Source organism: Chiloscyllium plagiosum, unplaced genomic scaffold (assembly GCF_037043375.1).
Source record: "Chiloscyllium plagiosum isolate Xiang-an unplaced genomic scaffold, Cpla_swu_hap1 HiC_scaffold_15, whole genome shotgun sequence".
Lineage (NCBI taxonomy): Eukaryota > Metazoa > Chordata > Chondrichthyes > Orectolobiformes > Hemiscylliidae > Chiloscyllium > Chiloscyllium plagiosum.
The window spans coordinates 59,582,053-59,607,439 of record NW_028270153.1 but is presented as its reverse complement, the minus strand read 5'-3'; positions in this window follow the sequence as shown (position 1 = coordinate 59,607,439).

The window sequence follows — 25,387 nt, the reverse complement described above, 5'->3', positions numbered from 1 at the left end:
CTTAACATTGTTGTGGGGAAGATGTTAGAAAAACAGCACAAGGTGATAAGTTCAGGATAAACAGGCAACTTCAACATGGTTTTGTGAAAGGGCAATCATGTTTCACCAATCTATTGGAGTTCTTTGAGAAGGTAATGAGGATAGAGTGGAATGGGGGGATATGCTGTACTGGGAAGGTAGGTGATTATGTTTCTGATTCTGAGTGGGAAACTGAAAGGTGATGTCACAGGAGGCCTGTAATTTACTTGACTAGTAAAGGGTCTGCTAAAGTTAAATCTGTTAAATGAATCTTATTAATTTATTGGTTACAACTTATTTATTGGTTACAACTTGCATAAGCAGAGATACAAAAACAGTTAAAAACAAAATCAAAACTAATTAAATAAAATAAGGATGGAGGGTCAGGTGATGTGTTATCGCTGCATGATGTGGGAGCTGGTGGACCCCATTCTGGTTCCTAGTGACCATTTCTGTCGTAAATGTTGGTTGCTGGAAGGAATCCAGCTCAGAGTTGATGAGCTGGAGTCTGAGCTTCAAACATTGCGGCACATCAGGGAGGGGGAGATTACCAGGATGCTGTGTTTCAGGTGTCGGCCACACCTCTTAGACTAACTAGCGTGAGTTCAGCCAGTGGTCGGGAACAGCAGGGCTGTGGCTATGTATGAGGCAGGTAGAGGGATCTAGGAGGGAGAGTAGCAGGAGCCTCAGCCCCTGTCCTTGCCCAACAGGTTTCAAGAGTAATGTTCCCCGTGTGGACAGGAATGGGGACTGCAGGGAGGATGAGCCGACTGAGCACAGCACTGTGGTGCAGGGAACCATTCAGTGGGGGGACAGAAGAAATGTTGTTGTAATTGGGGATAGTATAGTTCGTGGCATAGACACTACTCTCTGTGACCAGGACCGAGAGTCCCGAAGGCTGTGTTGCCTGCCTGGTGCTTGGATTCAGGATATCTCAATTGGGCTGCAGAGGAAATTGGAGTGGAATGTTAAAGATCCAGTGGTCATGGTCCATGTAAGTACCGATGACATAGATAAAACTAGGACAGAGATTCTGCGAAGGGAATATTAACAGCGAGGAGCTAAATTAGAAAGCAGAACCAAAAAGATGGTAATCTTTGGATTACTACCTGTGTCAGGAACTAATTGGCACAGGGTCAATAAGATTAAACAGGTAAGTGTGTGGCTCAAAGATTGGTGTGGGAGAAATGGGTTTGAATTCATGGGACATTGGCACCAGTACAGGGGAAGGAGGGACCTGTTCCAATGGGACAGTCTTCAGCTGAACCGTGCTGGGACCAGAGTCCTAACAAATTGCATAACTAGAGCTGTAGGCTGGCCTTTAAACTAAATGGGGGGAGAGGATTCAGTTGTAGAATACTAGAAAACCCAAATTAGGAGGAGGTAAGAGTTGAGAACTCAGGAGAAGTTATTAAAATCTCCAGTATAGACACAAATAGGACAGAATGTTTGGAAAGGATTAACAATGAAACTTCAAGCACACTGGACAAATGAATGACAATGAGACGAGGGACGATTAATACAGGAGTGAAGGTGTTACATCTGAATGCATGGAGTATAAGGAATAAGGTAAACGAGCTTGTGGCGCAGATCGAAGTTGGTAGGTATGACATGTTGAGCATCACAGTGACGTGGCTGTAAAGGGATCAAGACTGGAAGCTAAATATTCAAGGATACACATCCTATCGAAAAGGTAGGTAGTTGGGCAGAAAGAGGTGGGGTTGCCGTATCAATAAGAAATGAAATGAAATCAAGAGTAAAAAATGAAGTAGGGTCAGATGCTGTAGAATCTATGGGGGTAGAATTGAGGAACTGCAAAGACAAAAAAAAACTCATAGTTGGAGTTATGTACAGGCCTCCAAACAGTAGTCAGGAGTTGGGGTGCAAAATACGCCAGGAGATAGAAAAGATGTGTAGGAAAGGCAAAGTTACAGTAATCATGGGGGAGTTCAATATGCAGGTGGACTGGAAAAATCAGGTTGATAGTGATTTGCAAGAAAAGGAATTTGTGGAATGTCTACAAGGTGGCTTTTTGGAGCAGGTTGTGATGGAGACCACTGGGGAAAAGGCAATACTGGATTGAATGTTGTGCAATGAGGCAAACTTGATAAGGGAGCTTAAGGTAAAGGAACCTTTAGGAAACAGCATCTTAATATGATCAAGTTTACTCTGCAATTTGTGAGAGAGAAGATAAAATCAGAGATAATGGTATTTCAACTGAATAAAGGCAACTGCAGCAGCATGAGGGAGGATCTGGGTAGAATTGACTGGGACAGGAGCCTAATAGGAAAGGCAGTGGAGCAGCAATGGCAGGAATTTCTGGGAGTAATTCAGGAGACATTGCAAAGATTCATCCTGAGAGAAAGGAAGCATGGTACAGGGAGGATGAGGCAACCATGGCTGACTAAAGAAGTCAGGGATAGTATAAAAGCAATTGAGAAAGTGTATGATGTGGTGAAGGGCAATGGGAAACCAGAGGATTAGGAAGCTTATGAAGACTAACAGAGGGCAACGCAAAAAGAAATAAGGAAGGAGAAGATTAAATATGAGGGTAAGCTAGCCAGTAACATAAAGGAAGACTGAGAATTTCTTGTAAATGGAGTTGGTGTGGAATCTGGCCATACAGTCATGGGGATGAGTAAACAGCCTTGCCGGGCACCGATGTTGAAGATTAGCATGGAGGAGGTATTGTCACCAATCCTTAATGACTGTGGTCTATGGGACAGGAAGTTGTGAATCCAGTTTCAGAGAAGGAAGCCAGAATTGTTGCCTGTGGTCACAGATGGACATTGGGGGATTGAAGTCCCTGTTTGGTCAGGAATCATGATGGATCAAGCCAGGGAGCTCAGAGTGCTAGAGGTGTGCAATTGACAATCCCTTGTAGCTAAGGGAGCATTATGACCTTCTGGGCCCATGACAGGCCAGACAAACCAAATTAATTTCCTGTGAAGTGAACTGATAACCTCAGAAGGGCACACACGAGCTGCCTGTTGAGAAATGCTGTACAAGTCTGATGCTGAAGCTTCAGGCAAGCCAGTGTTCAGGAAGTTCAATGTTTCTGTGATTTTCAGCCCTGCAAGTATAGCATCCCCCCCCCACCCCCCGCACCACCCCACCGCCCCCAGCTGAGTTACTGCAGATCTGCCTGGAGGATGAAGTGGATGTAGGTAATAGCTTCTCTCATCATGCAAAGACATTTCTTGCCTTGTTGTTCACTCATCTGGAGGTCGCTGGAATTCTTTCTGTATACCATTTCTCAGTAGACTGCTCTGTGTTGTGAAGTACTCTATTTCATTTATTCATGTGAGACTTGGTTATGCAGCCCCATGATCTTCTTGTCTTGGATTCTGTTCTGTTGATCTTCCCTTCTTTTTCTCCTCCTTGTTCTTTTTCCTCTTCTCAGACTTTTCAAAGCTACAATGTTGCTGAGTTCATCGACTGGCAATAGACATCCTGATTTGTGAAGTAACGGGAGGAATGAACAGTATTTGGCACATTATCATTAGTCAGGGCCTTCTCATAGTGCTTATACCTCAGGTGAAAGCCTATCCTGCTGCAATCTGGGGAGGTACATCCTCCATAACCCAGGACCAGTTCTTCCTTTTTCCAATGCTGCCATGTGCAAGTGATGTGGGCTCTTTCTCTTCATATCACTTGACATGCATGTACCAAGTAACACAATGTGTATCTGTTTGTCCTTCATTACCCCCTGGGATGCAGCCCTTAGACACGGGATGGATCAGGGAACTTGATTGAACAAGATAAATAGCTTCCCTGAGGGTCAAGAATTTTTGAAACTATCCTTCCCAGAGATTGATTTGAGGCATAAGCATTGAAGATTTGGAGGCAGTGGGTGATAGATTCTTGACTAACAAGAGAGTCAAAGGTTATTGTTGGTAGTGGGAATATGGACTTGAGACCACAACCTAGTCAGCTACAGTCTTACTGAGTGGTGAAGTGGGCTCAAGAGGCATAATGATCTTCTCCTGCTCCTATAAGCTTCTTTGCAATGCTCTTAACTTTAATACACAGGGCTGGATCTGCAGGACTTATTGTGCTGCTTGTTAATGCACAATCAAAAGGTGAATAATTGACTGGACATGGTCGGGAGATAGCTGTTTGTACCATTTACACTCCATTCACCTTTAATGTGCACTGATAACTTCCCTCTGGTGCAAAAACACTCATGCACTGCTCACACTGTCTGTATTTCTCAATGCTGTTTAGATTGCTTCTTTCAGGTGTGCCTTATCACATGAGGATCTGAACATCAAGAACTTACGGTCCTAACACTGGAAGCATTTGGGCAACGAACCAGCTTATTTCTAAAGGAACAAAGTGACCAATGAATAATTTACTCACTGGAGCTGGAAAGAAACAAGGGACAGTGCCAGATATTCACTTTGTATTTATACATTTATACAAAACAGTCAGGTGTTTGAACAAATATGTTTCCTGTAATTGGATAACAATATTATGCAATTGAATGTAATTTCAGTGGTTGGGATGTTAATTCCAGACATGTTAATGAATATAGAAGTAACCTGAATCCCTGAACAATTCTGAGAGCTTAATGCCATTGTGTTTAACTCACCTCTCAGTCTATTAGTGCTCTATCTGCTCTTCTAAATCCTCAGAGTATGTTATAAAAATTACAACAAAGGGGTCTTGGTTGGATTGAGAGAAATAGCTTCTCTGAGGGTCAAAATTCTTTGGAACTACCTTTCCCAGAGATTGATGGAGGCATAGACTTTGGATATTTGGAGGCAGTGGGAGCTAGATTCTTGACTAGCAAGGGAGTCAAAAGCTATTGAAGGTGGTTGGAATATGGACTTAAGGCCACTACCAAGTCAGCGACAGTCTTGTTGAATGGTGGAGCAGGCTCAAGAGGCATAATGATCGTCTCCTGCTCCTAATTTGTTTTACTGTGTTGCTTAAGAATACAGCTTACCACCATCTTCTCATGGCCAAATAAATGCGAGCCTTGCCACAGACACCCATATCGCATTGACAAATATCAAGCAAATTATCACAATGGTTGTGAATTAATGTAACGTGTTCACAGAAATAAATAATTTGGCTCATTGTTTCTGCAAAGAATTTTCCAAACAATTCCAATATCACCACTCTTTCTCCATTGATTTATAAGCATGACCTTTTCCAGTATATTCCTGAAGAAGGGCTCATGCCCGAAACGTCGATTCTCCTGCTCCTTGGATGCTGCCTGACCTGCTGCACTTTTCTAGCAACACATTTTCAACTTTTCCAGTATATATCTTGTTCACTTTTGAAAGTTACTGTTGAATCTGCTTCCACTACCTTGTCTCCCACATTCAGATAAATGAGAGTGAACCCTGGCCTAGATTCATTGGGAGATCTTCAGTGTTGTTCTGCAGTCTATCCTTATGCTTATGATTTATTTGATATACAGCAATTGTAGTTACATTAATTTATCTGTTAAGCGTTAAATCCAAAGTCTTCTTTTACAGCTCCTCAAGCTGTCATTGATTGTTGACATGATTCGGAAATGCCGGTGTTGGACTGGGGTGTACAAAGTTAAAAATCACACAACACCAGGTTATAGTCCAACAGGTTTAATTGGAAGCACACTAGCTTTCGGAGCGACGCTCCTTCATCAGGTGATTGTGGAGGGCTCAATCGTAACACAGAATTTATAGCAAAAATTTGCAGTGTGATGTAACTGAAATTATACATTGAAGAATTCTTCAATGTATAATTTCAGTTACATCACATTGCAAATTTTTGCTATAAATTCTGTGTTACGATTGAGCCCTCCACAATCATCTGATGAAGGAGCGTCGCTCCGAAAGCTGGTGTGCTTCCAATTAAACCTGTTGGACTATAACCTGGTGTTGTGTGATTTTTAACATTGATTGTTGAAGTAGGGTTCAGAGCAGACAGCTACTTTATCAGGCCTTTTGGACAAAAGGAACAGAAACAGAAACAGAGCCACCAGTGAAAATAAAAACCTACTGGCTTTGAATTGTCTGTTGATCCTATTAGTTCCACAAACAGACCTGGCCAACCTCTTTCAGGATTTACAATGCTACAGCCACAAGCCACATTTTAAATACATCCATTAAATTATAACACAATCTGAAGAACTGATGACTAATTTACCAACGTAATGAAATGCTTATAAATCTCCCAGCAAGTAACCAAAGTAATTTCCTGCAGTTTTAGTTGGGAAAAAATTGAAACACTGATAGATTCTTTAAATGCATTAATCAGGCCCATGTCAGTTTACCAGTACCGTTACTTTGCACTTACAGTGACAAGTTGAGAATATTATTGATCTTCACAAGGGTGGAGTTATAATAATTAGCTTCTCACTGCCTTCATGACTGTGTGATACAAAATGCTAGGCAATTATTGGATTACACAAGTCACATTGGTCATAAGATTCTCCTTCTCTTGAATTGTAAATTGAATGCAAAATCATAGATGTAGCATTACCATGAAATTCAAGATGCGCCATTATTTGTATTAAAGTCATCAAAATTCAGTTAAATGCAGCATAACATGAAGTAACCTTGGTTACATACCTGTTGTCTTTTTATTTAGACATAATCTGGTGGTCCAGTGTGATCAAAGGGGGCATGCATTTAAGGTGGGGGGGGGCGGGAAGTTCAAAGGAAATGTGAGGGCAAGATTTTGACACAGGGAGTGGTAGGAGAGTGGAACGTGCTGCCAGGGTGGCGGTGGAGGCAGACATGACAGGGGTGTTTAAGGGACTTTTAGATAAGCACATGAACATGCAAGTAATGGAGGGATATGGACGAAGGGCAGGCTGGACGGATTAGATTAATTTGGCATCATGTTTAGCTTGACTTTGTGGGCCAAATGATCCGTTCCTGTGCTGTGCATTTCTATGTCCTATAGAAGTTCATAATATTATTATTTTGGGAACTTGGCTTTAATGTAGATTTAAAATGGATTTTTAATTTTAGTTCTATGAAGGTTTTTTTTCAAGAAATGTTCTGAAAGTCATTTTCCATAGTGAACTAAAACAAGAAAACAAGAGACTTCAGTTAAATAACTAGCAAGTTACCTGGAGATAAAAATTGCTGTGGTGCGCAAGAAGTTGAACTTTTATGATGTACAGGAAAGACAGACAGCTAGGAACAACAAGTGGGTTTAGTTCAGAGAAGTAAAATCTGTTCCAGCAGAAATATAGTTTTTACTGTATGGACATCTTCGACTTGTCAGGGTTGGAAATACTTGATTGGTTGTTTGAGCAAACTCTATGTAGTTGAAGTGATGTAATAGTCAATGCATTCTTTTACTTGTCTGTAGGTCTTGGGAGGAACAAATCACATTTCCTGACTGTGCAGAAAATCTCGAAAAAGAAATTCTAATAACCTTGTCACTTTGGTGAGGTATTTTAATGTGAAGATAGCATTGATACAACACTAGGGTTGAGTGTCTGTAAAGGATATTGCTGAACGAAAGGATTGAATCGTTCTATTGCTGTTCATAAGAAAATGATCAAATTGCCTTATAGAAAGCTTTGTTTTTGTTCATTTCTGTAATGAATGTGAGCACTTAGTTAAAAGTGCATTGGAAAACTCATGTATTGAGTGACTGAGCACAATCATAACCAAATTTCAAAAAAAAAGTTATGGCCTATTAAACAAGGTTTCATTCTGGGATCTGACTAGTCTGACAGTTTTTTTTTATTCTATGCACAAAATCATTAGAGATCACAACACAACAGCTATGAGTTGGCCAGCTTTTCTGGTGTTGTAATCTACTATTATTCTTGTAAGTGCTCCTAAATGTCTACTACATCCAAGCAACCATTCATCAGTCAGTGATCTCAGATGGTATGAGTTAACAGATCTTTGACTGTCCTCACCTGGTGTCAATTCTTTCTCACTTTTTCATAAAAATTACTGGGTAGTAATTAGAAACCCTGGGTAAATTTCCATCCACCTTCTGAACTGAGGAGTACTGAGATAAATATAGAAATTTGTTACCACTATCCTTCAACAACTATATAAGTTGAGATCTGATCCTTGTGTTATGTTTGTACCGGATTGCAGTGTATTTTCGTTATCTCAAAATAATAGAGATTATTCTAATTCAATGTATAATAATACTTTAAAATATCTCAGAACTTACAGGAGTTTTAACATACACAAAGTCTTCCTAAATAATTTCTGGAACATTTCCTGTCTGATCTTCGAACTTCCAGCCACAGACATAAGCAATAAAGTAAGTATAGAATAAACAATGAACCAGACAAACCACTCAAACACAGAGAGATCAAATTTTTGAGTTCTATTTCTTTTTGGCCTTTTAAATGGAAGACATTGTTTTAAATATAATCATTCTAAACAAACAAATATCTGTCAGGTTGTTTCTTAGTGTTCAATTTGTCTGTTCTCTCTATATACAGAAATAGTCATTGAGCTGTAAGTGTGTCACAATCCCTGGTGAGACCGCTAAATTATTTTACAGTCTCAGACAAGATCACCACATTTATATTACTATCTGGTTTGGCAGCAGTAATCTTTTTGCTTAAATTATTTAATGCTTGAAATCCCAGTTACTTCCTAAAATAATTAAACCATAATATTCAACTGTGTTGAACAAATAAAGTGAACCTTATTGTACAAAGTTCAAAAAAAGAAAACAAAAGAAAATACATGTATAAAATTTATACTCCAAACCCCAGGATTAATATGAAGTAATTATTGGTTATTAGACTGCACCACTGAGCAACACATCCAATAGATGCAGTTAGTACAATTTACCATGAATTTCAATATTGTTATTATTACATTAGTAGCACAATGGGTCACCAAATTCCATTAAAACTCAGTCTCCTTTGCAAGGGATTTGACATCTTCATTTTGTTTTTGAAAATCCAGACCTGAGCCTCTCAGTTACCTCTAAAGGTGTTCTAACCCATCCTGTATCAATTGTAGTAATTCAAGCTCTTCACTTAGGCTATGTTAGAGATGATACACACTTACGGTCACAATTTGGCTGTTTGATTGGAACCAGTACCCAAAAACAAATCACGGTTCACTTGCACCTTTTTAATTGTCTTTCATTTTACCACATTGTGTCACAAATTCATCTATTTCATGCTGGCATTTTCAATAACTGATGTTAACTGTTTAAAAATGGGCAGTGACAAACGGAAGTTCAACCTATCACATGTTCAGCCACATTTCAAATGTTCACCTCGGACCACCTAGTGGACTAAAAGTTGTTGCATTCTGAGCACTGATAAAGTTTTCCCATGGGTATATTCTAACATGCTTGTTTGATTTGGAATTCTTACACAGAACTTTATCATATTAGGAACACTGACCAGGATTGGAGCCACCTTCGCGGTTTAAAAATGTACCACAAACATTGCTGGAATGATTGTGGCCATGTTATGGGCAAATCTTTGTCTTGTGATGCCCAAATCCCATGAAAGAATAGCGACTTATTTACTCACTCAGAAATGTTAGCTCAAAAAAGTTACGTATAGCTGCTAACACTGGACTGGTACTGGACTCTCGCTTCCTTATAACCTCTGAGACTTTGAATCTTCATCCTTCATGTACAACCTGGTCAAATTTCAAATGCTGCACAAAGTGTCTGGCAATTGCTTCCTTGTAGGACTCAGTTGCCTTTTACCCTACAACTGCCTTTGGCAACATTCGTATGTGCCTTGGTCACATTAGGCTTTCACACAATATATTCACCCACTATTTTGCCCTCAGATCCACCTGCCAACCCATTAACCAGGATACAAGAAAACTTCAGCCATTGACTCAATTTATCTCTTCACAAATGCTGTCAGACTGCTTGAATATCTCTGTCAATTTCTGATTTTATTTGAGTTACGTTCTATTTTTCATTTCCAAAAATGCTGCTATTTAGTCAAGCCCCTTGACCTACAACAAAATAAAAGTTCTTATTTTCATGTCGTTGCCTGAGGTAGCAGCCGGTTTTAAAACTCTTGTACCTAATAACGTACTCAGCACAGATGTTAAAGGTTCACTGCCGAAGTTGAAAAATATTTATCTGTCAAACTAGCAGTGGCAGCTATGACTCAGATAACATTTCTCCTCTCGTTGAATCAGGAAATGATGAATAGAATGTTTATTCCTGAGGCAACACCTGAACAAATGCCAGATTATTTGGCCCTTGATGTTTGTGGCATCTTGGGGTGTGCAAATTGGTTACTCCATTTCCCATGATCAGCTCAGCTGCACTCAAATCCATCAACTGTAAATTGATTGAGGATGTCCTCAAGTCATGAATAGCCCTCTTTCATTCTATTTACAACTCTCCCTGTCGTGTGTGGAGATAATTTAAAAGGTTAAAGATTGAAGTGTTAGAAAGTAAATTAAAGAATTGATTCTTGAGAAACCAATCTTAATGTTAAAATAAAATTTTATGTGTACTGATGAATGAACCAATTAGTCGTGACAGCAGCCTTGATGCTACACGTGGTGTTTGCATGTAGCTTCCCAATACCCCTGCTGCTTTTCTGAGGTGGAAAGTTTATTTGCTTTGTGACCTAATCTGTGGTAGTGGGATATATCTAAAGGGAGTTTCATCTCCCAGCTGCTCTAATTCTTTTTTCTCAACATCACTTTGACAACCAAACTGGCTTAGTGAAGCTATCCAGCTCACCAGCTTAAATAAGCATATAGGTGGTAAAAATAATGAGATGATTTTCACATCCTCTGCCTAGTGAGCCTCTGGCTATGTCGAACAGTTGAATTAACTTGAGTAGATAGTCATTAAGCTTTGCTATCAAGTCGTTTCAATTGGTCCTATCAAACTCAGCAGGAGACCAGTTCTATCAGACGAACTCTCAGGAGAATTTACAACTTTATAGCATTATGGACTGTATTCATGATCAGCACAATAGATTTTTTTTTAATCAGTGCAATATGTATCTTTACAGAACATGTTCAATTGGAATAAGATGGCTTTTTAACTTTTCTTTTAAACTTCAGTTATGTGGAGAGATAGAAAATCTGGGATTGCCATCTTTGAGTCGAAGAAGATTAATGAGAGATTCAATAGAGGTGTTCAAAATAATTGAAGGATTTTGCTAGGGAGGAACTGTCTCAATGTGCAGAAGTGTTCAAAAGCAGAGGACATAGATTTAAGATAACTGGCTAAAACATAGGGGAGAATTTTGAAATGTAAGATCATTGGATTAGATAGGGGCCATTTAGTCCCTCCAGCCAGTTCTGCGCTTCATGAGATCATGTGACTTAATATCATATACTTTCCTTTGCCACAAACCCTTTCAATCATTTGGTTAACAAAAAGAATCCATGTTGCTCAGTCATAAAATGAACAATTGATTGAATCACAGTACACTGAAGAGAATAAAGGTCTATGACCACCGTCTTCTCCTGATTGTAACATTATATGCAGAATCTGCCTGTAGAGGGCAAGTTTCCTGGAGGGAAACCTGTGACTTAGAGAGATGGGGAATCCCATCTGATCTTTTGCTGTTTGAGTTCCAGTCAGCTTTCTGCCAGATGTAGATCATAGGGTCAAGGAACTGCCAGCCACCAAGTGATGCTGTGCAATCAGCTTGCAGCTCAAGAACTTGGCAGCACCCATGACAACTCCTATGGATTGGACATCAGCCCCACTGGACTCTGAAGATAAAAGATCACCCACTGGAAAAGTAAGTATTCAGAGGATGGTGTGGTCTTGCAGGTTCATGAGAAGAGGGGGAGGAGAATCAGAAGCAAGGACCTTGGGGGTTAGGGTTAGTACCATCACCAGCACCACCACCACCCCCAATTCAGCCTGGACCCAAGCCCTACAAATTAGTACAGACCCAGGGACCACCTTTCCTCCCCAAACTGCATGCAATGCTTAACCATGTGGGTAGGCCAACCTTTTCTCATCCTGACTGGAGCTAAAATGAATGTCTGCTTAAGGGCTTAAATTCATGGTGGACTGGTCAAGATTGGGCCTTGCCACACAGATTGTAGTTTGGGTAAGTTCAGGAGGATGGTACTGTACTGGAAGTCTAATTATTCTGGTTGACCGAGCATTCTACACATGTTTAATTGCTCAATCCACTAGATGGGCCTGGAAAGTTAAGTGCTGGCACAAATTTTACAATAAATATCTTGAGGTGGATAAAATCATGGGCAGACTTTTGAGATGGAGAGCTGACATCGTTTTGGGAAGGCATCTGATCGACAAGTTAATGATGCAATGGTGAGTCCAGCAGAGAGTAAACTAAGGCACTAAGTATGGTCTTGCTGACTGATAATTGCCAGCCAATCAGTGGCCAGCAGTTCTTACGCTCAGCAGAATCACAGGAAAGGCTCTGGCTGATTGGAGAAAACCATGCATTTTCAGAGTCAGAGGATTGTGCATTGCCCTGGCTCTCAGGTAAACAATATTGTCCTGAAATTTCATTGGGATGGGCTGGAGGCAAGGTGCAGGGGGATTCAACACCAAGAATATATGCGTTTTCAGCAGCCCCCAATCTCATCTCAATGTCTAATTTCTCAACAAGACTCACCCCAGCCCAGAAGTGAGATGCTGGCCACACGGTTTAAGCTGCCAAGCATATGGATGGTGACAGGTCCACTTGTAGCTGGGTTGATACTAACAATGGCAGCATAAGACTTTAAGTGGTTATTTAACTGGCCTCTTCAGCACCTCTATTGTTAGTGGGTCAGAAAGTCTTCCTCTGCAGAACTTAATTCTGCTGTTACCAAACCCTCCCACCCAGTTAAGTACTCTTCCCACACAGCTCACAACCAGAATAAGCAGAAAACTTCTACCTGTGTGTTGCCATTCCTGCGAGCTCAGAGATGTTTTAAAGTAGAGCAAATAATGAGTTTGAACAGGATTCATCTTTGGCTTACTCTGAGGTATACAGCAAGCTGACACAAACAGAACAAATAAAAACTGAAAGAACTGCAGATGCTGGAAATCAAAACAAAATTGCTGGGAAAAGCTCAGCAGCATCTGTTGCGAGGGGTGGCATGGTGGCTCAGTGGTTAGCACTGCTGCCTCACAGTACCAGGGACCCAGGTTCAGTTCCCGACTCAGGCGACTGTCTGTGTGGAGTTTGCACATTCTCCCCGTGTCTGCGTGGGTTTCCTCCGGGTGCTCTTGTTTCCTCCCACAATCCAAAGATGTGCAGGTTAGGTGAATTGGCCATTCTAAATTGCCCATAGTGTTAGGTGCATTAGTCAGGGGGAATGGGTGAGTTACTCTTCAGAGGGTTGGTGTGGATTTGTTGGGCCAAAGGGCCTGTTTTCATACTGTCAGAAATCCAATCTAAAATCAGCGCTAACATTTCGGATCCAGTGACCCTTCCTCAGAATAAAACTTGGCGATTAAACAGTTGTAAAAAGTTTAACTTTGCCAGTTTCAGAATCAATTCTTCCATTGCCAGCAGACTAATGCATGCTATGTGATTGATGGATTTGCCCTCAATTTCTCACTTCTGGGCTGGGGTGAATCTATCGATGAAAACTTGTTGAGGAACTAGACATTGGGATGAGAGTGGGGGCTGCTGAAGACACATATATTCTTGGTGTTGAATCCCCCTGCACCTTGCCTCCAGCCCATCCCAATGAAATTTCAGGTCAATATTGTTTACCTGAGAGCCAGGGCAATGCACAATCCTCTGACTCTGAAAATGCATGGTTTTCTCCAATCAGCCAGAGCCTTTCCTGTGATTTTGCTGAGCACAAGAACTGCTGGCCACTGATTGGCTGGCAATTATCAGTCAGCAAGACCATACTTAGTGCCTTAATTTACTCTCTGCTGGACTCACCATTGCATGATTAACTTGTTGATCAGATGCCTTCCCAAAACGATGTCAGCTCTCCATCTCAAAGCTCTGCCCATGGTTTTGCCTACCTCGCAGAGTGTGGGTGTTGTTTGTTGAGCCAACAAGCTGCAAAACCTCCTTACTTACTTGGGAATAGATGGTTGAAATGTAGCAATAGGCTGTAAGGATACAATGATGAAACTTCGATTTTCCTGCTCCTCGGATGCTGCCTGACCTACAGTGCTTTTCCAGCACCTCTCTAATCTTGACTGTAAGAAAACAATACTTAATGATTGTCTCAGAATAGAAAACTAGCAAATATTCGAGCAGCTCACTAAAGCTTTGTTTACAATTGGTAATAGCAGTCTGTGCTTTTGAAAAATACTTAGGACTAAAAATAAGTGTGATGATGAATTATACTTTCATGGCTCAAGATATGATAAACTTTCAGACATAACTGAACATAATCAGCTGACTAAAATAGCCATTGAAATTCCTGTGACCTTTCACACTTGACCTTCAGACAGTTCAAAGACTAAAAGCAAATACTTAAACGCAGGGAACATTTGTGCCCATCTGGGGAATTATTTCTGGATGGAGCATTGCAAAATAACTATAACTGTCTCTATTTCAACATGGCCAACAGGAAACATTGAAACTCTGCGTGTTAATTAGAACATTTAACATTCAATGATATTATGATGGCTCCCCCCATCCAAACAGAATTGTGTGACTATTAAGATGTTGAAATAGAACACACAATGTTGGAATCCACACCCATGACATCTTTTTATTTGGAGGAAACACTGGGAATTTGTGCAATCACATGTTCAGGAGGCCTTTTTTATATACAGTTAGCAAGAAGTCATTTGCAGAGTTCCATAAGAAAATTAGAATGAGTTCCATGCAGTAAAGCAGCCAAGGCAATTACTAGCAGTGCATTAGAAGCCAGAGATCCTCCAATCAATTCTAACTTCAAGTTCACCTGAGAACCAACTACCTCGAACTTCAACTATAAGAATCCTTAAGACTTGCTTAGAATCCCTCACTGCCTGTACCCGTATTAGTCTGAAAGCACACAATCTCACCAGATCTCCATGATGTGGACCTGCCGTAGTCAGACTGGGGTGGACAAAATTTAGTTGGAAGTACAAGCTTTCTTCGTCAAGTAGCTAGTGGGGCAGGATCATAGGACTGAGAATTTATAGTAAAAGATCAAAGTGTCATACTTCTGATGCGATGTATTGAACAAAGCTAGATTGCTGCTAAGTCTTCAATCACTTAGAATGGGGATGCAGGTTTCAATTGATTAATATGTAAATCCCAGAACTTCTTTCAAGTCATAATCCTGCCTCACTAGCTACTTGCAGCACTCCGAAAGCTTGTACTTCCTAATAAACCTGTCGCATGATCACCTGGTGTTGTGAACTTTTAACTTCATCTGATCTAAGAAGCTAAACAATCTCAGGCGTGGTTAGTTCTTGGATTTGCAGACTGCATCGCAATACCAGGTGCGGAGTAGGAGTAGAGAATACTGGTAGGGGTGTCTCCATCTCTGAGTCAGGAGGCTCATGTTCAAATCTGCTCTGTTCCAGAGATATGTAATAACATCGTTGAACAGGTTGATTAGGTAAATAGCCAGACTTTCTCACTGTGTGAAATCCTCATTTCAAATTTTAACATTGAATTAATCTGAGAAACTAGAGGCCTATCACAAAAGCGACTGAGATCATTTGAGCTGTAAAGCTCCACTTTCTTCTGAACCTAATCTTTGCAAGTTTAAGAATGTGTGGGACAATTGAATAGTGTTGCAGTATTTCCAAGGTTAAGCATGTGAAAGTAAATAACCTTCTTTGATCCTTAACACAAGAAAGTATGGACTTTATATAATGTTGGGAAGCTTATTTACTGGTAAGAAATCACATTCATCTTAATATTGATTACAGGTACAAAGGAGAACACAAATTCAATCCAATGGCAATATCAAATCTGTCAAAGATCCCAGGGAAATAGTGAGCCCATCAAACACTAGGTTACAGTATTGTGCCACCAGCTTCAACATGTAAATTTAGTAGGCTAACCAATGAACCCATTCCTGGTCAATTAATTGAAAGCACTTCAATTCCATAGATAATTAGGCATCTCTTCATGAAAGATAATGATCCAACTTTGGAAAATACACAATCATCAAGTCTAAATTAAATCTGCCTTTTTATATTACCAGAGATTGCACAGGAATATATCCTTTAACTCAGGGCTGCAGAAACAGCCTATACAAATGTGTCAGTTAATTGCCAGGGTTATAATTATGGCTTCTTGGGTGTGTGTGGACTAGTCTGAATGTTGCCCGATATGTTAGCTCTCATAATTGACTGAACACATTTCACTGAGTTTTTGACTGAAGGTACCTTTATACCAGAAGGCCATGATATTGTGTGCTATCTATTGGGAACTCTGCCAGTCAAGTCTAGAATGTATGTAAGAACACAAGAACAGATACAATAAAGTGACAGCAACTTCATTAACACTGTCAGATAATTGAAAACTATGCTCAAATTGTGACAATGTTCACAAAGTTACAACACCATATCCAGCCAAAAGGAGAAAGCATAAAATGTGCTTAAAGTGCAATCATTCTGCAAAGATATCATCAAAGAACAAAGTTAAAAATCACACAACACCAGGTTATAGTCCAACAGGTTTAATTGGAAGCACACTAGCTTTCGGAGCGACGCTCCTTCATCAGGTGCTTCCAATTAAACCTGTTGGACTATAACCTGGTGTTGTGTGATGTTTAACTTTGTACACCCCAGTCCAACACCGGCATCTCCAAATCATCAAAGAACAACACTTTGTGTGGCTTGACACATGAAAGGTCTCGCCCTGAGAGTGAGGTAGAGCATATATACATCATTGCTCAAAATTGAGTCCCAAGTCATTTTAAAGACCTCCCCACAAAGAACAAACTGAGAAAGATGGAAAAGGAATTTCTCTCAGATGTGTATGTAAGAACCATAACAAGACAAATTCAAAAGAGAGACCATTCCCTCAGTATGGGTATATAAGGAACACAAACCGAATGAACTGTGGATGCTGTAAATCAGAAACAAAAACAGAAGTTTCTGGAAAAGCTCAACAGGTGCAGGTCTGGTACCATCTATGGAAAGAAATCACAGTTAACGCTTCAGGTTGGGCAACCCTTTCGCCAAACCATTCTGAGGAAGGGTCATCAGACCCGAAACAGTAACTCTGATTTCTCTCCATAGATCCTGCCAGATCTGCTGAGCTTTTCCAGCAACTTCTGTTTTTATTAGGTATACAAGGGCACATTTCAGGCTTCTTTTTCATTGCAGAGACATCCGCAGCCAAACAGCAATGAATGGACTTGAAGACAAAGAAAGATATACTGAGGAGAATGCTGACACAGCCAGCATCATCTCTTTCTTCACCAGGAAACCATCCCATGCCATGGGTACAATAGATTAGAGTTCAGGAGCTGCGTGCTCACTATGGGGTTGAATGGTCTAAAGGTAGCAGCAGGTCAAGATATTGTGTCAAAACAGATAGTCAATATTCAAGCACCTCACAGTGATACTTCTACATTTGTTATGACAGTAAGCACTCATGGAAACTCCTTTAGGTCAAAGAAAAGTCTGATAATCGAATAATGTTCATTCGGTCAGAATTGCAAACGAAATAGTGAATCCCTTAAACAATATTTTACAACTTTGCGGTTTCCACATGTAAATCTGTTATGGCAACCAATGGCCTGGCTAGTGACTAATTAATTGTAAAAGCTTCAATCCCATGGATTGGCCCTTTTATGATGCAAACTATGTGACTTATGTACTACTCTTTTCAATATTATTTATTGTACGTTTGGGTTCTTAGATTCTGGGTTTGTGAGAAACGTGCTTTTCTGCATCTGTGGTTACTAATTAACTTGTAAGTATATCTGTAGCCATGGTGATTTCTTCTAAAACAGACTTGGAACCCCAGCTTTAGTATTAGGAGTTTTTTGAACACTGTGGATGGATTTTTTTTTAACCTTAGATTGGTTTACAAGCCAGCAGGGTAAATAGTGGGGCCTCAATATTTGTTAGTGATTTCTATAACTTTTCTTATTTCACCTTAAGGGAATGACTCATAATTTAGAGGTTTTTTTGTAGTTTAATATTGAGATTTGAGCAGTCAATGAAATCCTTGGATGGACCTGTATAAACTAGTACTGCTGAGAAAAGAAGGAGGTAGTGAAGCTAGATTATTATGGAATGAAGAGGTAGTGATAGCCTCAGACCAGAGTGTTGGGGTAAAACCTTGAAGAGGTTAATTAGAGTTGAGTATAATTACATTCAGGTGTTAATAGCTTTAAATGGCAGCCTTCAGCAGTTCTAGTGTGTAAGTTAAAGTCACCAGTAAATTAAATCTTTTGAAGTGTTAGAGACAAGGACGCTGACTGAGTATTTGAATATACAGTCATACAGTCACAGAGATGCGCAGCACAGAAACAGACCCTTCGGTGCAACTCATCCATGCTGACCAGATATCCCAACATAATCTCATCCCACTTGCCAGCAGTTGACCCAAATCTCTCCAAACCCTTCCTATTCATATACCCATCCAGATGTCTTTTAAATAATGCAATTGTACCAGCCTCCACCACTTTCTCTGGCAGTTCATTCCCTACACACACAATCCTCTGTGGGAAAATGTTGCCCCTTAGGTCCTTTTTATATCTTTCCCCTCTCACCTTAAACCTATGCCCTCTAGTTCTGGACTCCCCGACTCCAGAGAAAAGCCTTTGTCTACTTACCCTATCCATGCCCCTCATGATTTTATAAACGTCTATAAGGTCACCCCTCAGCCGTCGACCCTCCAGGGAAAACAGTCCCAGCCTATTCAGCCTCTCCCACGAGCTCAAATCCTCCAACCCTGGCAACATTCTTTTAAATCTGTTCTGAACCCTTTCAAGTTTCACAGCATCCTTCCAATAGAAAAGAGACCAGAATTGCACACAATATTCCAAAGGTGGCCTAACCAATGTCCTGTACAGCCGCAACATGACCTCACAACTCCTGTACTCAATACTCTGACCAATAAAGGAAAGCATACCAAATGCCTTCTTCATTATCCTATATACCTGCAACTCTACTTTCAAGGAGCTATGAACCTGCACTCCAAGGTCTCTTTGCTCGGCATTACTCCCTAGATTGAAACTTTATTGCTGGAACAGCACAGCAGGTCAGGCAGCATCCAGGGAACAGGAGATTCGACATTTCGGGCACAGGCCCTTCTTCAGGAATGAGCAGAGAGTGTTCAGCAGGAGAAGATAAAAGGTAGGGAGGAGGGACTTGGAGGAGGGGCGTTGGAAATGTGATAGGTGGAAAGAGGTCAAGGTGAGGGTGATAGGTCGGAGTAGGATGGAGGCGGAGAGGTCAAGAAGAAGACTGCAGGTCAGGAAGGCGGTGCCGGGCTGGAGGGATTCGGCTGAGACAAGGTGGGGGGAGGGGGGATGAAGAAACTGGTGAAGTCCAAGTTCATCCCCTGTGGTTGGAGGGTTCCCAGTCGGAAGATAAGACGCTCCTCCTCCGACCGTCGCGTTGTTGTGGTTTGGCGGTGGATGAGTCCAATGACCTGCATATCCTCGGTGGAGTGGGAGGGGGAGTTGAAATGCTGTGTTACAGGGTGGTTGGGTTGGTTCGTCCGGGTGGCCCAGAGGTGCTCTCTGAATCGTTCCGCAAGTAGGCGGCCTGTCTCCCCAATATAGAGGAGGCCACACCGGCTGCAGCGGATGCAGTAGATGATGTGGGTGGAGGTGCAGGTGAATCTGTGGCGGATATGGAAGTTTCCTTTGGGGCCTTGGAGAGAAGTGAGGGGGGAGGTGTGGGCGCAAGTGTTGCACCTCCTGCGGTTGCAAGGGAAGGTGCCGGGAGTGGAGGTTGGGTCGGTGGGGGGTGTGGATCTGACAAGGGAGTCGCGGAGGGAGTGGTCTCTACGGAAAGCTGATAGGGGAGGGGAGGGAAATATATCCTTGGTGCTGGGGTCTATTTGGAGGTGGCGGAAGTGACGGCGGATGATGCGCTGTACATGGAGATTGGTGGGGTGGTAGGTGAGGACCAGTGGGGTTCTGTCCTGGTGGCGGTTGGAGGGGCGGGGCTCAAGGGCGGAGGAGCGGGAAGTGGAGGAGATGCGGTGGAGGGCACCGTCGACCACGTCGGGGGGGAAATTGCGGTCCTTGAAGAAGGAGGCCATCTGTGTTGTACGTATTTTGAACTGGTCTTCCTGGGAGCAGATGCGGCGGAGACGAAGGAATTGGGAGAATGGGATGGCGTTTTTACAGGGGGCAGGATGGGAGGAGGTGTAGTCCAGGTAGCTGTGGGAGTCGGTTGGTTTGTAGTAGATGTCCGTGTTGATTCGGTCGCCTGAGATAGAAACAGAAAGGTCTAGGAAGGGGAGGGAGGAGTCCGAGACTGTCCAGGTGAATTTGAGGTCGGGGTGGAAGGTGTTACTGTAGTGGATGAACTGTTCAACCTCCTCGTGGGAACACGAGGTAGCGCCGATACAGTCATCTATGTAGCGAAGGAAAAGATGGGGGGTGGGGCCAGTGTAGTTGCGGAAGATGGATTGTTCCACATACCCTACGAAGAGGCAGGCATAGCTGGGGCCCATGCGGGTGCCCATGGCTACTCCTTTTGTTTGGAGAAAGTGGGAGGATTGAAAAGAAAAGTTGTTCAGGGTGAGGACCAGTTCGGTCAGTCGAAGGAGGGTGTCGGTGGAAGGGTACTGGGTGGTACGGCGGGAAAGGAAGAAGCGGAGTGCTTTGAGTCCTTCGTGATGGGGGATGGAGGTGTACAGGGACTGGATGTCCATGGTGAAGATGAGGCGTTGGGGACCGGGGAAGCGGAAATCCTGGAGGAGGTGGAGGGCGTGGGTGGTGTCACGAACGTAGGTGGGGAGTTCTTGGACTAATGGGGACAGGACCGTGTCGAGGTATGCCGAGATGAGTTCGGTTGGGCAGGAGCAGGCTGAGACGATGGGTCGTCCGGGGCAGTCAGGTTTGTGGATTTTGGGCAGGAGGTAGAAACGGGCGGTGCGGGGTTGTGGGACTATGAGGTTGGAGGCGGTGGATGGGAGGTCCCCTGAGGTGATGAGGTTATGGATGGTCTGGGAGATGATGGTTTGGTGGTGGGGGGTGGGGTCATGGTCAAGGGGACGGTAGGAGGAGGTATCTGCGAGCTGGCGTTTGGCCTCAGCGGTGTAGAGGTCGGTGCGCCAAACTACTACTGCGCCTCCCTTGTCAGCTGGTTTGATGGTGAGGTTGGGGTTGGAACGGAGGGAGTGGAGGGCTGCGCGTTCCGAGGGTGAGAGGTTGGAGTGGGTGGGAGGGGTGTGGGAGTTCAGGTAGCGGTTAATATCGCGGCGGCAGTTTGCTATGAAGAGGTCGAGGGCAGGTAGGAGGCCAGCACGGGGTGTCCAGGTGGACGGGGTGCGTTGGAGGTGGGAGAAGGGGTCGTCAGAGGGTGGGCGAGAGTCTTGATTGAAGAAGAAGGCACGGAGGCGAAGGCGGCGGAAGAATTGTTCGATGTCACTCCGTGTATTGAATTCATTTACCCGAGAACGTGTGGGAACGAAGGTGAGACCTCTGCTGAGGACTGATCTTTCATCCTCAGAGAGGGGCAAGTCTGGAGGGATGGTGAACACACGGCAGGGCGGGGAGCTAGGACCTGGTGTGGGACTGGAGCTGGATGTGGGGGCGGGGTTAGGCCTGGGGGCGGGGACAGAGGTCGGCTCCTCAGAGCGGGGCAAGTCTGGAGGGATGGTGAACAACTCCCTAGGACCTCACCATTAAGTGTCCTGCTTTCCCAAAATGCAGCACCTCACAGTTATCTAAATTAAACTCCATCTGCCACTCCTCAGCCCATTGGCCCGTCTGATCAAGATCCTGTTGTAATCTGAGGTGACCTTCTTCGCTGTCCACTACACCTCCAAGTTTGGTGTCATCTGCAAACTTACTAACTATGTTCACATCCAAATCATTTATATAAATGATGAACAGTAATGGACCCAGCACCAATCCTGATAGTACACCACTGGTCACAGGCGCCAGTCTGAAAAACAACCTCCACCACCAGCCTCTGTCTTCTACCTCCAAGTAAGAAGGCTAGTTCTCCCTTTATTCCATGAGATCTAACCTTGCTAACCAGTCTCCCATTGGAACCTTGTCAAACGCCTTACTGAAGTCCATATAGATCATGTCAACAGCTCTGACCTCATCAATCCTCTTTGTTACTTGTTAAAAAACATCAATCAAGTTTGTGAGACACAATTTCCCATGTACAAAGCCATGTTGACTATCCCTAGTCAGTCCTTGCCTTTCCCAATACATGCAATTTCTGTCCCTCATGATTCCCTCCAGCAACTTGCCCACCACTGACATCAGACTCATTGGTCTCTAGTTCCCTGGCTTGTCCGGTAAGCAAATTAATTGATAATATTCATCATTAGCTTCACGTTGACCTAAATTTTTAGATTAAATTTTCAAAGAGCTCCTAAACTTTTGATTTACCAAATCTCAAACATTTTTAAACATGTAATTATTTGAGTGTATATTGGGTTTTAGGGAACGGATGTTAATTTATAATTGAAGAACTCATCAGTCATCACCATAATTGGTGTGGGAGTAGGGTTATCAAACAGCTCTTCAGCTTTTGTTTTTCCAGATCTCCAATCCCTTGCTGTTCAAGTGGAACTGGACACTTGCAAGATGCTGACGCATTTTTGAAACTTTGCAATGAAATTTAGGATTGTAGTCTGTTAGTTGTCCTTGCAGGTAAAAACAATGACTAGAGATGCTGGAAACTAGATTCTGGATTAGAGGTGCTGGAAATGCACAGCATTTCAGGCAGCATCCGAGGAGCAGTAAAATCGACGTTTCGGGCAAAAGCCCTTCATCAGGAATACAGGCAGAGTGCCTGAAGGGTGGAGATCTTGCATCCAACCATTGCTCCATGTGGATATACTGTGTTGGACAACCTTCCTGAAGGTGCTAAATACCATGTTTAGTTTTTGTCTTGAAGTTTGTGTTACTCAGATAAATGTTGAAGCTAAGTGGAAACTGGACCTAACTGGACACCTTATTTAATACTTCTAACATTCTAAAAGGGTTTGGAGTGGGCAATGTCATTGTTCTTCATTCTTTCAGATCTCCAGTTTATACTGTTTAGCTGAGTGGAATATGACCAGTATACTGGACCAAACTGGACAGGTGCAGATGCTGGAGATCAGAGCAGAAAAATGTGTTGCTGGAAAAGCGCAGCAGGTCAGGCAGCATCCAAGGAGCAGCACAATCAACCTTCAGGAAATTCCTGAAGAAGGGCTTATGCCCGAAATGTTGATTTTCCTGCTCCTTGGATGCTGCCTGACCTGCTGCGCTTTTCCAGCAACATATTTTTCAGCTCTGGACAGGTGCAGAACCTTACTTATGCTTCTAACATTCCAAAAATGTTTCAGGTGGGCAACGTCATTGTTCGTAGTTTTTTCAGGTCTCTGGTCCTTGTTACTTCGCACAGATCAACCATATATTCCTCAACACAGATGCAAATGTCATAATTAAAGCTTTTAAAGAGGGTTGAGTAGGGGGCAAAATATTGTTCTTAATTTCTTTCAGGTCTCACGTTGGTGTTAGACACGAGACAGAAACCAAACCCAGGTGTTCGATTTTATTATTTCAAAAAGGGTTTTGGGTGGGCAATGACATTCTTCTTAGTTTTTCAAATCTTCACTGTTTGCTGCCTCTGACATGGAACATATGCAAAGGTGTTCATTCTCAGTTGAAAATTTCAATAGTATTTCAGATAAAAACTACATGCTTAGCTTTGAAATTTCAATATAAATGGTGATTTGTATTACTACACAAGATGTATTATTGCACAGTGTTTTTGACTTAATTTAGGCTGTGCCTTTTCTTTTCTTCAATTTTAAAGGAGTGATTGAGGAGTAATTGGATTATAATTTTAAAATTTTTTGAATTTGTGTCTCAGTAAATAGTACGGTTTTATTCTATTTATCTTTTTTGTCTATTAATAAACTTCAGCTTTGTTGTGACAATAAAATCTGCAGCATTGTGTGCTCATGTTTCAGTGAGAGACCACCTTGTTAAAAACCTAAACAAATCAAAACATTGTCTAGTAAACCAGGTTTAAGTCCATGAGCTAACTTGTCCAGTATTAACACTATCTAGAATCATAACAATTCAATAACAGATTTGGTGACTAATGTTGCTCTATTATTAATAAATGTAAAAACCTAAAAAAAGAGTGTTTTTTTTTAATCAAGCTTCTTAACACCCAGGAGATGTTAAACAGCTGAGAAACTGACAGGGAAGCTTGATGAAGTGCCTCAGGACATTGGAATTTGGTAAAGCAAATCAGGGCAGGCCTTATACACTTAATGGTAGGATGCTTAGGAGTGTTGCCATTCCTGATGAGGGGTTATTTGCCCGAAATGTCGATTTTCCTGCTCCTCGGATGCTGCCTGGCCTACTGTGCTTTTCTAGCACCACACTCTTCGACTGATCTCCAGCATCTATCGTCCTCACTTTCTCCTATTGAGTTGGGATGTCATACTGTGACCGTACTGGACATTGGTTAGACCACTTTTGGAATACTGCATTCAATCTGGTCTCCCTGCCGTAGGAAGCAGGTAGTTAAACTTGAAAGCATGTAGTCCCAATTTACAAGGAGTTTGCCAGCAGTGGAAGGTTTGAGCTGTAGGGAGAGGCTGAATAGGTTGAAGATATTTTCCCTGGAGGTCAGAGACTGAGGGATGGCCTTACAAAGGTTTCTCAGATCATGAGAGGCATGGATAGGATGAATAACCAAGGTCTTTTCCCCAGGGTAGGGGAGTCCAAAATTAGAGGGCTGAAGGTGAGACAGAAAAGATTTAAAAGGGACCTATGGGGTAATTTTCCTGCTCCTCGGATGCTGTCTCACCAGCTGTGCTTTTCCAGCACCACTCTAATCTTGACTCTGATCTCCAGTATCTGCAGTACCCACTTTTGCCTCTGCTTCGAGGGATGTGGGCCAAATGCTGGAAAATGGGACGAGATTAGTTTAGGATATCTGGTCAGCATTGATGTGTTGGACCGAAGGGTTTCTGTGCTGTAAGTTTCTATGGCTCTGTGAACATGACTGCGAAGACTTAACAAATGAGGAGCTTTGAATTCTCTTTGCCTTTGCATCCCCAGATATAGGCATGGTTACAAATTAATTTTGTGGCTTAAAAGATTGCAGCATTTTGGGCACAGTTGCGCTACACATGGAAGCACTTCACTTCCAACTGAACTTCATTTTTTACATTCGCCAATTAATCAGTCTGCCCAAATGCATCACTGTCAAGCATGGCCTTGCCACCAAGCTCAGCAGTATTAGATATAAGTTTTGTGGAAATGCTCTTGCTCAAAACAAATTACGGTTATTTTCTCACATTTTATTGCAATTGCATTTTTTAAGTGTATCTTCACTGAGTTCTGCTCCGCATCTTCTTTCCTTTTGCTGCATCTTCATG